Source organism: Sus scrofa, chromosome 14, assembly GCF_000003025.6.
Source record: "Sus scrofa isolate TJ Tabasco breed Duroc chromosome 14, Sscrofa11.1, whole genome shotgun sequence".
NCBI classification, from domain to species: Eukaryota; Metazoa; Chordata; class Mammalia; order Artiodactyla; family Suidae; genus Sus; species Sus scrofa.
Window position 1 is genome coordinate 107,551,820 of NC_010456.5, and position 13,243 is coordinate 107,565,062.

The 13,243-nt window shown below is 39.0% G+C and overlaps 1 long non-coding RNA gene across 3 annotated transcripts in view; it reads right to left on the reverse strand.

Moving 5' to 3' along the window:
- The window catches only part of LOC110256636, a 22,339-nt gene extending 9,296 nt beyond the window's left edge, over positions 1–13,043 (reverse strand). For 2 of the 3 annotated variants that reach the window (XR_002338419.1, XR_002338418.1), the window contains exons 1-2: positions 12,515–12,650; positions 11,634–11,691 (exon numbers count right to left, since the gene is read on the reverse strand). This is a non-coding gene — a long non-coding RNA (uncharacterized LOC110256636). Of the gene's footprint in view, positions 1–9,768; positions 11,692–12,514; positions 12,651–12,913 lie in introns of those variants that run through there. The other variant, XR_002338420.1, reaches the window with a different exon arrangement.

Here is a 13,243-nt window from a genome sequence, read left to right on the forward strand (position 1 = left end):
TTATTTCACACTGATAGAGAGCCTCATCTCATGAGTGTTACTCTCAGTAGTTGCCTGGGCAGGTACTTGGGTGCAGAGTGGACTGAGTGGGAAGGGACACAACAAAACATTTTAGGGTAAAATTAATGTCCTACACTTGACTGTGGTGGTGGTTACACATGTGTATATAGTTATCTAAACTTACTGAATGTGGGCATTTTATCATATGTAAATTATACTTTAATAAATCTGATTTTTTAAAAAGGGCGCCCACTTCTTTGGAACTCAATAATGGGGAGGCACTACTACTATATATGGCTGTGAATCCATGCAGCCAGAAGACATCCAAAAAAGATGGGAGAACAAAGACAAAAAGGTCATCTGACGGATGGAGATTTTTCTGAGCCTACAACTTTTCTGACAAAGTCATCCTCATAGGCTCCTTGCCATGGGGCTTGTCTATTTGACCAGGGAAGACCCAGATTTTGTCCTAAATCAAAAGTTACATAGCTCCTAGAAGTGAGGCCTTTAATACTTGAACCGCTGGATTTCTTTTTTTCTCTTTTTTAGGGCCACATATGTGGTACATGGAACTCCCTAGGCTGGGTTGAATTGGAGCTGCAGCTGCAGGCCTATGCCACAGTCACAGCAACTCAGGATCCAAGGCACATCTGCAACCTACACCACAGCTCACGACAACACCGGATACCTAACCCACTGAGCAAGGCCAAGGATCAAACCTGCAACCTCATGGATACTAGTCGGGTTCATTACCACTGAGCCACCAGGGCAACTTCTGGATTTCTTTAAACTAAATAAAAATTACTAATACCCTCTTATTCAGTTCCTCTAAAGGCACCACCAATCAGCAGGTTGCCCACTTGGATTCTTTATCTGGCATAACTAACACTCCCTTTAAATGTTTCTATTGAATATAAAATGGCAGATATCATAAAAGAAGTATATTTCCTAACACTAAAAATGAAGTCAGTTGGAGAGTTCCTGTCATGGCTCAGTGGTTAACGAACCCAACTAGTACCTATGAGGATGTGGGTTCGATCCCTGGCATTGTTCAGTGGGTTAAGGATCCAGCTTTGCTGTGAGCTGTGGTGTAGGTCTCAGACACGGCTCAGATCTTGTGTTGCTGTGGCTGTGGCGTAGACCAGCAGCTGCAGCTCTGATTCAACCCCTAGCCTGGGAACTTCCATGTGCCACAGATGCGGCCCTAAAAAAGGACAAAAAAAAAAAAAAAATGAAGTCAGTTCATTTGATCTAAGTCCCTGTGGGAAACTTGGTGCACTAAGGTAACTGGACATAATTAGTTGGAAGTTCACGATGTAGTTGCTGGTAATTAAGTTTGGTTTAGTCTCAGCTAAATTACAGTGGTCCTCCTTCCTTATAAGAAACACACTAGCTGCTCAAAAGGAAAAGAGGAACTAACGTTCTAGCCAATCTGAGACTTAGGGACAAATTTCAATAAAATCAGCACCTGAATTTCCCTTATGGATAAAATTTGGACAATGATGGCCATCAAAGTTATACAGAGGTGGGAGTTCCCGTCGTGGCGCAGTGGTTAACAAATCCAACTAGGAACCATGAGGTTGCGGGTTCGATCCTTGGCCTTGCTCAGTGGGTTAAGGATCTGGCGTTGCTGTGAGCTGTGGTGTAGGTCACAGATGTGGCTCAGATCCCGCGTTGCCATGGTTCTGGCGTAGGCCGGCAGCAAAAAAAGCTCCGATTAGACCTCTAGCCTGGGAACCTCCATATGCCGAGGGAGCGGCCCTAGAAAAGGCAAAAAGACAAAAAAAAAAAGTTATACGGGGATGGAATCAGAATGGTCTATACTGGGCATGGCTAGATTTGGAACAGACAATGCATTCAGAATAACAGGAAGCTTGGAGCAATACCCAAGAGATTAGCAGTGTCAAAGGAGCCAGGCAGGCATTTAGGTAACAAAATTATCTGTATTTGCAAACCTTTCCAGAGCAGGGAGAGGAAAGGCCACTTTATTTTGCCTCTCAATTGTGTTAGAATTTAAAAAAATTAAAAACAGTTTCAAATACAATTAAGATTAATATCTGAGAGAAATTACAATAGAATATGATGACTCTAGTCCTAAGACAATGAGACAGGCAAGGAAAACATCTTCAAAGAAGGTACTTCGGATAATGAGAACAATAAAGAAATTCATATCTGACCTGGGTTCTTTGAGCTAATTGTGCAATTCCAGGATAAAGGTTGGGACTCTGATTAGTGATCTGTGGTGGGAGATAGGAAAGAGGCCCAATGTAAGACCTTTCAGAAGACTCACACAATTGCAGAGGAGAATGGAACTTAAAATGCTACAGGTTGAATATATTTAGCCAAGATTACAACTGAATGAGAGTTTTAGCTCCTGAGACAAGTCCTCAAAACAAGTCAAAAAATGAAGAATTAGTTGATAAACAAAAGAGGTTATGGCAACAGACACTGTCAGAGCAGAAACCTCAACAGTAGTGTCAGAGATCACTTCAAAGGAGCAAATGCAAAACTTGAAAGAAGTCAAATAAATTTGTACAATGTTACGAATTATGGGAGAAACAGTTCTGTAGCAATTAAAAGCACAGGCTTTAAAGTGAATCAAAACTTAGGTTCTAACCCAAATTCCATTATTTATCAGATGTCTAACTTCAGACAAATTACTTACTATCTTTGAGCCTGGATTTTGGAACAAAAATAAAATTTCAGCTAATTATACCAACTCACTTGGTACTACAATTTATGAATGTCCTAAACCAATTAACATGAAATAATTGCACACTTTAAAGACTCAGTCAGATGTAAAAATAGTAAATGTCCTGTTATTCAAAGCTTTCTGGTGGCACTCAAACATAACAAACAGAAAATGTGCTGAGGAAGACAAAGAGCCTTGCCCTGCAATTTTATCATAGGTATCTTCTTTTAGGAATCATCTAAATTTGCATTTGGATTAGAGATGAGTACAGTTACAGAAGGGATGGAGGTAAAGGAATCACAAATAATAATAAATGAATGTTCCATTACCCCATCTAAACAAGCTAAATAATCTCGAGCTTGATTATAAAAATTAGTTTTACTCTTTTTTTTTTTTTTTTTTTTTGGTCTTTTTGCTATTTCTTGGGCCGCTCCTGCAGCATATGGAGGTTCCCAGGCTAGGGGTCGAATTGGAGCTGTAGCTGCCAGCCTACGCCAGAACCACAGCAACTCGGGACCCGAGCCACGTCTGCAACCTACACCACAGCTCACGGCAACGCCGGATCGTTAACCCACTGAGCAAGGGCAGGGACCGAACCCGCAACCTCATGGTTCCTAGTCGGATTCGTTAACCACTGCGCCATGACGGGAACTCCTAGTTTTACTCTTAAAATCAGAAATAGTTTTCAATTTGGAGGATGATTCTTTTTTTTTTTTTTTTCCTTGTCTTTTCTAGGGCTGGCAGCATACGGAGGTTCCCAGGCTAGGAGTCGAATCAGAGCTATAGCTGCCAGTCACACCACAGCCACAGCCACTCGGGATCTGAGCCATGTCTGTGACCTACACCACAGCCAGATCTTTAACCCACTGAGCGAAGCCAGGGATCAAACCCGCTATCTCATGGTTCCTAGTCGGATTCCTTCAGATTCTCTTCCACTGAGCCACGACAGGAACTCCATGGAGGCTTATTCTTAAAGATCCAAGACTCAATTTTCTCAAACATGAGGCTTTAGTTCAATGTATCTAACAGACTTCAAGGAGGAACTGACCTATGTCCCAGGGCACAGTCTTCCATAACTTTTAAAAAGCATATATAAGTGTGTACATATATTTGACCTCTCATCAATAAATTTTATTGATAAACTGCCCTAACTCAGAGATAGGTAGGTATGTGGGGTTTTTTAAGTTTTATTGAAGTATATAGTTGACTTACAAGGTTGTGACAACAAAGTTATTCAGCTATACATATATACACATCTATTCTCCTTCAGATTCTCTTCCTACATAGATTATCACAGGACACTGGGTAGAGTTCTCTGTGCTATATTTTTTAACCTGTAAGTATTTCACTGCCAAAAGGAATAATCTAAATTCAGTTTCTTCTAAACTATTAGCAAAACTTACATCCAGTCTAATTCAGTATCTACATTCAAAACCAATTGCCAAGTACAATCAATATCTCTTAAATTTCCATCAACACTCGCCTGGTCTGAGCTACCATCACTTCATGCTTGGAAGACAGGGGTTCTCGTCTGCATTGTGCCCCACTCTACTCCTTTCTTCAATCATACCTAAGATCTCAAAACTCAAATCTGACCTCATGCCTTATCTCCTCCTCACTCTTCCCTACAGCCACCCAATCTTTCTTCTAGTACCTCTTCTTGGCACGTTCTCTCCTATAACAAATCCTTTACACATTTGAGCCCTTTTGTCTGGGAACACTTTCCTTTCCTCCTCACCTAGTTAACATTAGTCACTCTTCATGTTTCAGCTTGAGCATCATTTTAAGAAGAGTTCTCTAACATAGTCAAATTCTATTTTTACAGACTCTCATAGAACCTTATACATTTCTTCCTAGTACCTGTTAAACTGCATTTTTATATGTTTGTGATTGTCTGGTTACTGGTGATCTATTATACTAAACCATAAGCTTTATGAGCAGGGGTTTCATCTTTTTTTTTTTTTTTTTTTGTCTTTTGTCTTTTTGTTGTTGTTGTTGTTGTTGCTATTTCTTGGGCCGCTCCTGCGGCATATGGAGGTTCCCAGGCTAGGGGTTGAATCGGAGCTGTAGCCACCGGCCTACGCCAGAGCCACAGCAACGCGGGATCCGAGCCGCGTCTGCAACCTACACCATAGCTCACGGCAACACCGGATCGTTAACCCACTGAGCAAGGGCAGGGACCGAACCTGCAACCTCATGGTTCCTAGTCGGATTCGTTAACCACTGCGCCACGACGGGAACTCCGGTTTCATCTATTTTTACTCATCATTAATTATATGCCCAGCATTGAACACAACAGAGGATGCTTGATATATATATTTGTTGGATGAAAAAAAAAATTGGCAAACATTTTATTTCATACAATAGCTCCAAAAGAAACATGAATTTTACCATTTCCCCCTGTTTTCAGCGATCAAAACAAAACAAAACTCAATATGCAATCTTTGGCTAAAAGATTCTTTTTAAAAACATGTAAGGAGAAGATAGAGCTGGATCTTCTCAGCACCACCCACTTTGGAGGGTGGTGGCAGAGTCTGGATGGCATAAAGAGATAGTGCCCAGAATGCATATATTCTATTACTTGTGGCCACAAGATATCAACACCAGGACCATTTCCTTCTCTTGTCACTACAATTAACATAATCGAGTGAGGAATTACTCAGCCTACTCTCTGACCCCCTTTTCTGAAGCTGAGATCTTATTCATCATCTGAACCCTACTAAAAGCTAGAATCCTATACAACCTAACCTCAAAGTAGTGATACCAGTTCTATTACTTCAGTTTATCCTTTTTAAAGGATGGGTTAAGTCTCTTTCTGAATTCCATTCTTATAACACCAGTCAAGGTATATGGGAGTTGGGGTTGAGGAAGAGGGAGACAGGAGCTTGTCCACAGAGGTTAGGATGGAAGAACTGGTTTAATCATGTCACCTTAGGAAAAGTTTCCCACAATGGCAAAATCTCTCTTCTGGGAAAAACTGTCTTCATTTTTACTCTCCACAGGGCTTTTTTTTTTTTTTTTTTTTTTTTTTTTTTGTATTTAAGCTTCTTAAGTAAGGTTTTTAAAAACATGTTTTTGTAAAAGCTCCTACGAATGTATTCTGGAGGCTCTGAGGCAAGGTCTCAATCTAGAATGATAAACAGGCACTAGCAGACATGAAACCCTTGAAAATGTATGCTAAAATTTGAGTGTATGTCTATGAGTTTATATTTCTGGAGAAAGGTTATGTCAGATTCTCAGTTTCCAGTGTCTAACACAGTGCCTGGCATATAATAGATGCTTAATAAATATATGAATGAGAGAATGAATGAATGAGATTCCCTGAAAGACACTGAGAAAGAATGTCCAGATAAATAAGTTATCTAATACCAGGAAACAGTGGTGTCAGAGAAGCCAAGGAAGAAGAGTGGTTAAACTGTCGTATATTAAAGAGAGGTCAAGTCAGACAATGTCTGAAAAGTACCCAGTGGATTTAGAAACAAAGTGGTGGTTGGAGACCTTTAAAACTGGTGGTTTCAGTTGAGGTAAAATACTGTGGTTAATTGAAGAATAAATAGGAGTACAAAGTAAGGAACAACACGTAGAGGCAACTTCTTCATGAACCGTGTCTGAGAAGGGGAAGCAAGAAAAGGGACTGGAGAAGGATGAGTTTCTAGAAGTTTTTATTTTTTTGTCTGATAGAAGAGACTTGAGACTACCTAAATGCCAACGGAAGGAGCCACAGATAAGCAAAGAGGCAAAGACTCTAAGGAGCAGAACTGGGAAGGGATCCAGAGCCATGGACCAGAAGAGGGTCATCTTTTCCATTGTGAAAGGAAAAACAAAGAATGGGTATCAATGAAGTAAATTTGAAGGTTTGGTGGCACTACTTTGAGAAATAGTCCATCTCATGCTTTCTATCTTCTCTGAGAAAATGGGAGGTAAAATAGTACATTGAGAATGATGGAGTGCAAGGGTTTTCAGACACAAGGGGGAAGGAAGATCTTAAGTGAGCAGAAGTAAAATAACTCCTATGAGAGTTCTCCCGTGGCACAGCAGGGGCTTGGGTTGCTGCTGTGGCATGGGTTCAATCTCTAGCCCGGGATTCAATCCACATGTCACAGGTGTAGCCAAAAAATAATATTAAATTAAAAAATAAAAGAAATCTTATGGAGAATGGGAAATAGGGAAGAATTACCAGGCAAAGTCATGAACATAAAAGTAAGGCTACTAGTTTTCTAAAATGTGTGATTTTTCTCTAGGAAGTCTTTTAAGCAGAAAGGGGTTTCTAAGAAAAATCCCAACTCACTAGAGGCTACCTTCTCTCTTGAGGTTGAGTGACTTAAATTCAGGTTCAAAATCATTATAGAAATATCACTGATGTGAGTACTATATACAGAAAGTATGGTGGATCTGAGATTGAAGGTAAGAAGTTATTGGTAGTATTTTAAATATGTAGAAAATAAAAGTTTGCCTTTTGATGCACCTAAGGATGACAATGGGAAAGGATTTTTGTACAAGGAAACAAAAAACATTGTCAGAAAAAAGCCCTAGAGGAGTTCTCATCATGGCTCAGTGGTAATAAACCCAACTAGTATCCATGAGGATGCAGGTTCAATCCCTGGCCTCACTCAGTGGGTTAAGGATCCAGCATTCCTGTGAGCTGTGGTGCAGGTCTCAGACATGGCTCCAATCGAGCATTGCTGTAGTTGTGTAGGCTGGCAACTACAGTTCTGATTTGACCCCTAGCCTGGGAACTTCCATATACCACAGGTGAGGCCCTAAAAAGCAAAAAACAAAACAAAACAAAATAAAACAAAAAGTCAAAGTCTTTGCTGAATGAATGAAAATGACATGAACACAAAGGGTCAGAAAGTCATAGTATGCGCATGTATAAAGATCACAACTGGGGAGTAAGGAAGCCAATGACACATACTGACCCCAGCTGAAGCTATTGGTGGGAAAAGATCACAGATAAAAGCCTGCTCAATATCTTGCAATGCTTAGGAGCGTCTATTATAGTGACGAACTGTCCTATCCTATGTTAACACTGTCCCCATCGAGAAACACAGCCACCGAGTTGTTTAGAGTCCTTCCTCAATGAGCCTTGCTCTTCAAGGTATCACAGCTCTATGAAGCCCCTTCTCCTCTTTTAATATGCTCTCCAGGTTTGGGGAAGAATCACTGGTGTCTCTCTCTACCCTGTGCATATTTTCATCACAGTATGGATTATCCTTATGTGTTTAAACATCATTCTCACATAGGTAGTGCCAGGGCTGTGGCAAGGTGTAGTCATCTTTTCATGTCTATCTCTTAACCCTGTGTAAGCACTTCAAATATTATTTGTTAAACATGAGACTTCTCACAGTCACCACATTAGAAGGCAGAGAATAAAAAGAATATTCTTCCAATTAATGGGGCATCAAGCATTTAAGCAATTGACTATAAAGAATGATTTTCTAGGAACTCCCACTGCGGCTCAGGAGGTTAAGAACCTCACAAAATCTCCATGAGAATGTGATTTTGCTCCCTGGCCTTGCTCAATGGGTTAAGGATCTGGTGTTGCTATCAACTGCAGCTAAGGCTGCAGATGCAGCTCAGATTTTGCTTTGCTATGGCTGCGGCACAGGCCTGCAGCTACAGCTCTGATTCGACCCCTAGCCTGGGAACGTCCATATGCCAAAGGTGCAGCCATAAAAAGAAAAAAAAAAGAAGATTTTCTAATAAAGATTAGAAAGGAAATGCAATATTTCTTCACCAAATTGTAGCATAACATTTATGAATACTCCATATTGAAAGAAGTCATGGCTGAGATCTCAAAGGAAAAAAAGTAGGATCTGAGGAATAAAGTTGTTAGAGAATTTGTAAAATCCTTTACCTTCAATACACCAAAAACAATGATGTCTTAAGTTAGCAATATTCCATCTCTAAAAACTTTTAAAGAATTTACTTGCCCTAGAGATGAAGTGCAATGCTTATTAATTCACAATTGCTGAAGGTAAATAATATGAGAGGGTTTTAAATTCTTGTTTCTAGTCCTCCTTTCAAGTGTCCCATGCCTTTTTGATTTTATTATTTTGAGTTACTGAGAGTCTCTCCAAATGTCAACATTTCTAAATTATCTATATTTACTATAAATTCTTAAACATATGAAAAAAACCACACAAAACAAAGTGAACATTTCCTAGGATTTCGGCCTAGATGAAATTCACAGTTGGCAGGGTAAGGGGAGAAGCTTACTGTGATTTACTTATAGGGAATCAGAAAGGTGGAGAAAAAAGATGTGGAAATAATAGACATTTTAAAGAAAAAATTTTTGAAATGGGTACAAAGCAATCATTAGTTATTTAAGAAATTAGTTAGTGAAGTCAAAAAACATATTTGCTCCAAATTTAATGATAAAGATCACTCCTCCTTGGAGAAATCATCAAACTGTTAGAGGAATAAGCCTTTAATCAATAAGCATAAAGTTTTTTGAAACACCTCAAAAAATGAATTATTTTATTTGGACTCATAAAATAACTTCCTGTGGGCCCCTGAGCTTATTTGTCTTTGGACCTGGGTATTCAGGAAAAGTATACATTGATACAGTCTGTGCAAGAAATTAAGTACTAAGAGATGTAAACACTATTCCCTCTTCATTATTACATAGGCAAGCAACTTATAAAGGAATAAAAACTTTGCACTTTCTGTGAAAAAAAGGTCCTGAGAAAAGCAAACTGATGGTAGAAATTCAAAGAGTTACTGGTTAACGTTTATTCAGTTATAACATGCTATAATGTGGTAGAGTTTTAGTGACAGAAATTTTGGGAGCTAAGTAAATGACTTAACCTCTACTTAGAAGCACTAGTATTTAGTCTTTAAAAGTTAGGCATACATGGAGTTCCCGTCGTAGCGCAGTGGTTAACGAATCCGACTAGGAACCATGAGGTTGCGGGTTCGGTCCCTGCCCTTGCTCAGTGGGTTAACGATCCGGCGTTGCTGTGAGCTGTGGTGTAGGTTGCAGACGCGGCTCGGATCCAGCGTTGCTGTGGCTCTGGCGTAGGCCGGTGGCTGCAGCTCCGATTCAACCCCTAGCCTGGGAACCTCCATATGCCGTGGGAGCGGCCCAAGAAATAGCAAAAAAAAAAAGACAAAAATAAAATAAAATAAAAGTTAGGCATACAAGCACATAGGCTTTCCAGAATTCTGTGAGGAAAATTATAACTACAGTCATATTTAAGAATTGAAAAGATTTTGAACATTCTGGATCTACCCTTCATGAGTGTAAAATAATTGCATCTCATGTTTAGAAAGACCATTGTGTTGCTTGAGGGTAAGATACTGTTTGCTGATTTTCCCACATCCCTTTCACGATACCTCACATCTTGTTGGCTTTTCTGGCTACAGCATAACACTTAGCTGATCACCTCCAGAGAAATGTCTCTATAACTCTATAGTAATTCCTGTGTCCTCTTCCTGGTTCTAACTGAAAGTACAGACCTCATAAGACACACCATAAATATGGTTGGGATAATTTCTTTAGTTTCATTATTTTACACTTGCCTACCCCAAAACTTAAAACACTTTTTCTGCCCATTTGCATAGTTTCAAAATATCTTGCAATTATAGTTATTTTCATCATTCATAACTCAGACACACTTGTACATTTGGAAAATACTATGCTTAATCACCTCCAGAACACTCATAAAAATGTAATGAGATTTCAAAATAACATTTTCCAACTTTTATTAAAATGATTCCTCTATGATATCTTGTTAAAAAGTCTCTATGTCCACATTTCAATTTTCAACATCCTCTTCAAGGAATAAAATGTACTCCACATTTGATGACAATCAACAACAGTGAGCAGGAAAGATGTTTGGAAAGAATCACCACTGTTTTTTAACAGTGCATTTATGCATTCAAAAAAATGCTAGCAAAATATTTTTGCACTGTTGATACTATTATATGTTATATTCAAGTCAAATACAATTTTTAAAAAAGTTGTGTTTGTAATATGAAGTGAAGATTTGCTTAATTCATTCAGCAAACACTTATTGAACATTTACTACAGGCAAGGTACTGGGGATTCAGAGGTGAAAAAACCAGGCATGGTTATTACTTTTCCATTATCAAGAAGTTTAAGCTTTACCTTGAATCATTTACATTAAAAATACATAGATTAGCAGTAAAGTGTTATAAAGTCACAGATGTCATAGGGTTGTTGTTGAAAAGTAGCTCAGAGATCACCTACTGCCTGTCATCTATTCCAAGACACATATTATTTTACATTTTGACATCTCTCAAATTGGTCACAGCTTACAGTGTGGTCAGACCAGGCGGCAGTAGCATTATCGCTGCCTGCATATGTGCACCGAAACTTATGGAATGAGTGTCGGGGGCATGGAAGAAAATCTGGCAGATAATGGTGAAGGCGCTCTTTTAAGGATTTTTTGACGATTCATGATTCAATAAAATGTAATAGTTCAAAGTGTTCATCTGTGGCAGCAGAGGAAAATGAAATGCAGAGAGGTTAAATGACTTGCCCTAATTCACAAAACAGGGTAGGTAGGACTTGTGTCCAGATCTGAGTCCATTCTCATTCTTCTACCTAAGCCTGCAGTTAATGGAAGGAAAGGCTCTAGAATACAGCTCTAATTTTGGGACCAGGGGCAAGGATCTTAATCCCTCTTTGCCTTGTTCATACGTCTGTGAAAGAGCAAGTTTAAGCAACCTAATTCATGATATTACTGTAAGTATTAAGTGAGATAATGTACATACAGGACTTAACACAGTGCTCCAAAAAAGTTAACTATTTGAGATGTAACTTTACATTTGGTAGGAAATAATTTAAAGTGATCATAAATTATCCCACAAATATTGCTCGCTATATGAACCCTGCATTTAGTTATTTGAATAAAATACCGGAAAACTAGACTGCTCAAATGTTTGAAATGATTAGCATAATAAAAATTTCCACCTTAAAAATGCTTTGTCCAGGTCCATATGGTACTGTGCCAAGAACCCAGTAGACCTACCTGCAAGAAACCATATGACAGGTAAGAATCTACCCTCTATCCATCAGTATCAAATTACTAAGTACTCCAATGTGTAAAAAGGCAGTTATAAACACAAACTCAAATAACACATAAACAAGGGAAAATATTTAAACTGTATAAATATATAATTCCTTTTTGGCTTCTTTAAAATTACAACTGTATATATTAATACATTTGGAGACATGATTCGTCTAGAAGAGTGCAAGTAATAACCGTTCATGATTTACATATTACTTTATACATTATAAAGCACTTCCTCAGCCATTATCAACTACTGCTTTGCACATATAATTATAAAAGCAAATCCCAGGTGCTTTCTAATGTCATTTTATTTTCTGTTCAAACAATTGGAATATTCTGAGAAGAGGGTAAATATCTACATTTTTTAAAGACTTTCTAGGTCAGCTCTTCCAATTTTGGGAGCTTATGTGAAAATCCAAATTATAACACATTATGTAGAATCGACCTGCTTTAAATATTAGTTTCCATATGTTTGTTTCTATAAAAATAGTAATATTCCATATGGGTATTACACATCATCAGATCATTACATATTTCAGTCAAATAAAAATGATTTCATCTGAGTTTTCTTGCTTTTGTCTTTGCCAGAGCTTGCGGCAGGTGGAAGTTCTTCAGCCAGGGGGCCACAGTAGTGACCCAAGCCACTGCAGTGACAACGCCACATTCTTAGCCAATTCCCCGTGCCACAAGAGAACTCAAGTGAGATTTTTTTAATCCAACATATATACAGTTAAGCACTTAAGAAGTAATTTTAACTACTAGGAAATGTTAATAAACTCACATTTGTTCTGTTCCACCCGATGGCAAAACCTATAGGACACCCTGAAAGAGAACTAACTCAAATTAATATATCTGTAACTAGAATCAGTGTATTTTCATAAGCTTCTGACAATTAAAACATCATCGTGAGGTATAACTCTGGCGTTTTCGTGTTTCATGACAACTGCTCAGCAGCAAGGCTCAACAATTTTCTGAGTATTGGATATATTGGCCCATTTCCTCATATCAGTTATTTTAAAAGAATGCTTTGGTAAAATCTCACAAGCTGTAGCAGTTTATCCAAGTTTAAGTCTTAAAAGAAAACCACCACACGACTCAACATGAGAACTTTCCCTATTAATTCTGAAACTTAAAACCATTAGTTTGCTTGCATTTGGGATTAAAAAAAAAAATCACATACTGCAATATGCATATCCTAGATTTGTCAAGGATCAAAGTCTACTGTGGGGTGAAGTTGGGTCGGCAGTGAAGAGGCCAACAGCCTACTCTGAGCGCCCCCTCGGTGAAGAGCATCGCGGCCTCTAGGGACCGGACTTGAGTGGGGGCGGTAGCCGGGACTACATTCAGTCTGGCTCCCCCAGTCTGGACGCCTCGGAGTCCCCAGCGCGGCTCCGCATCTCTCGGTTCTAGCCTCCGGTCAACCTTTTCTTCCCGGACCAGCCATCGCACTGACCACTGGACTCCTGGGCAGCGCAGAGTGACCGGAACAAAAACCCGGCACGTAAGGGAC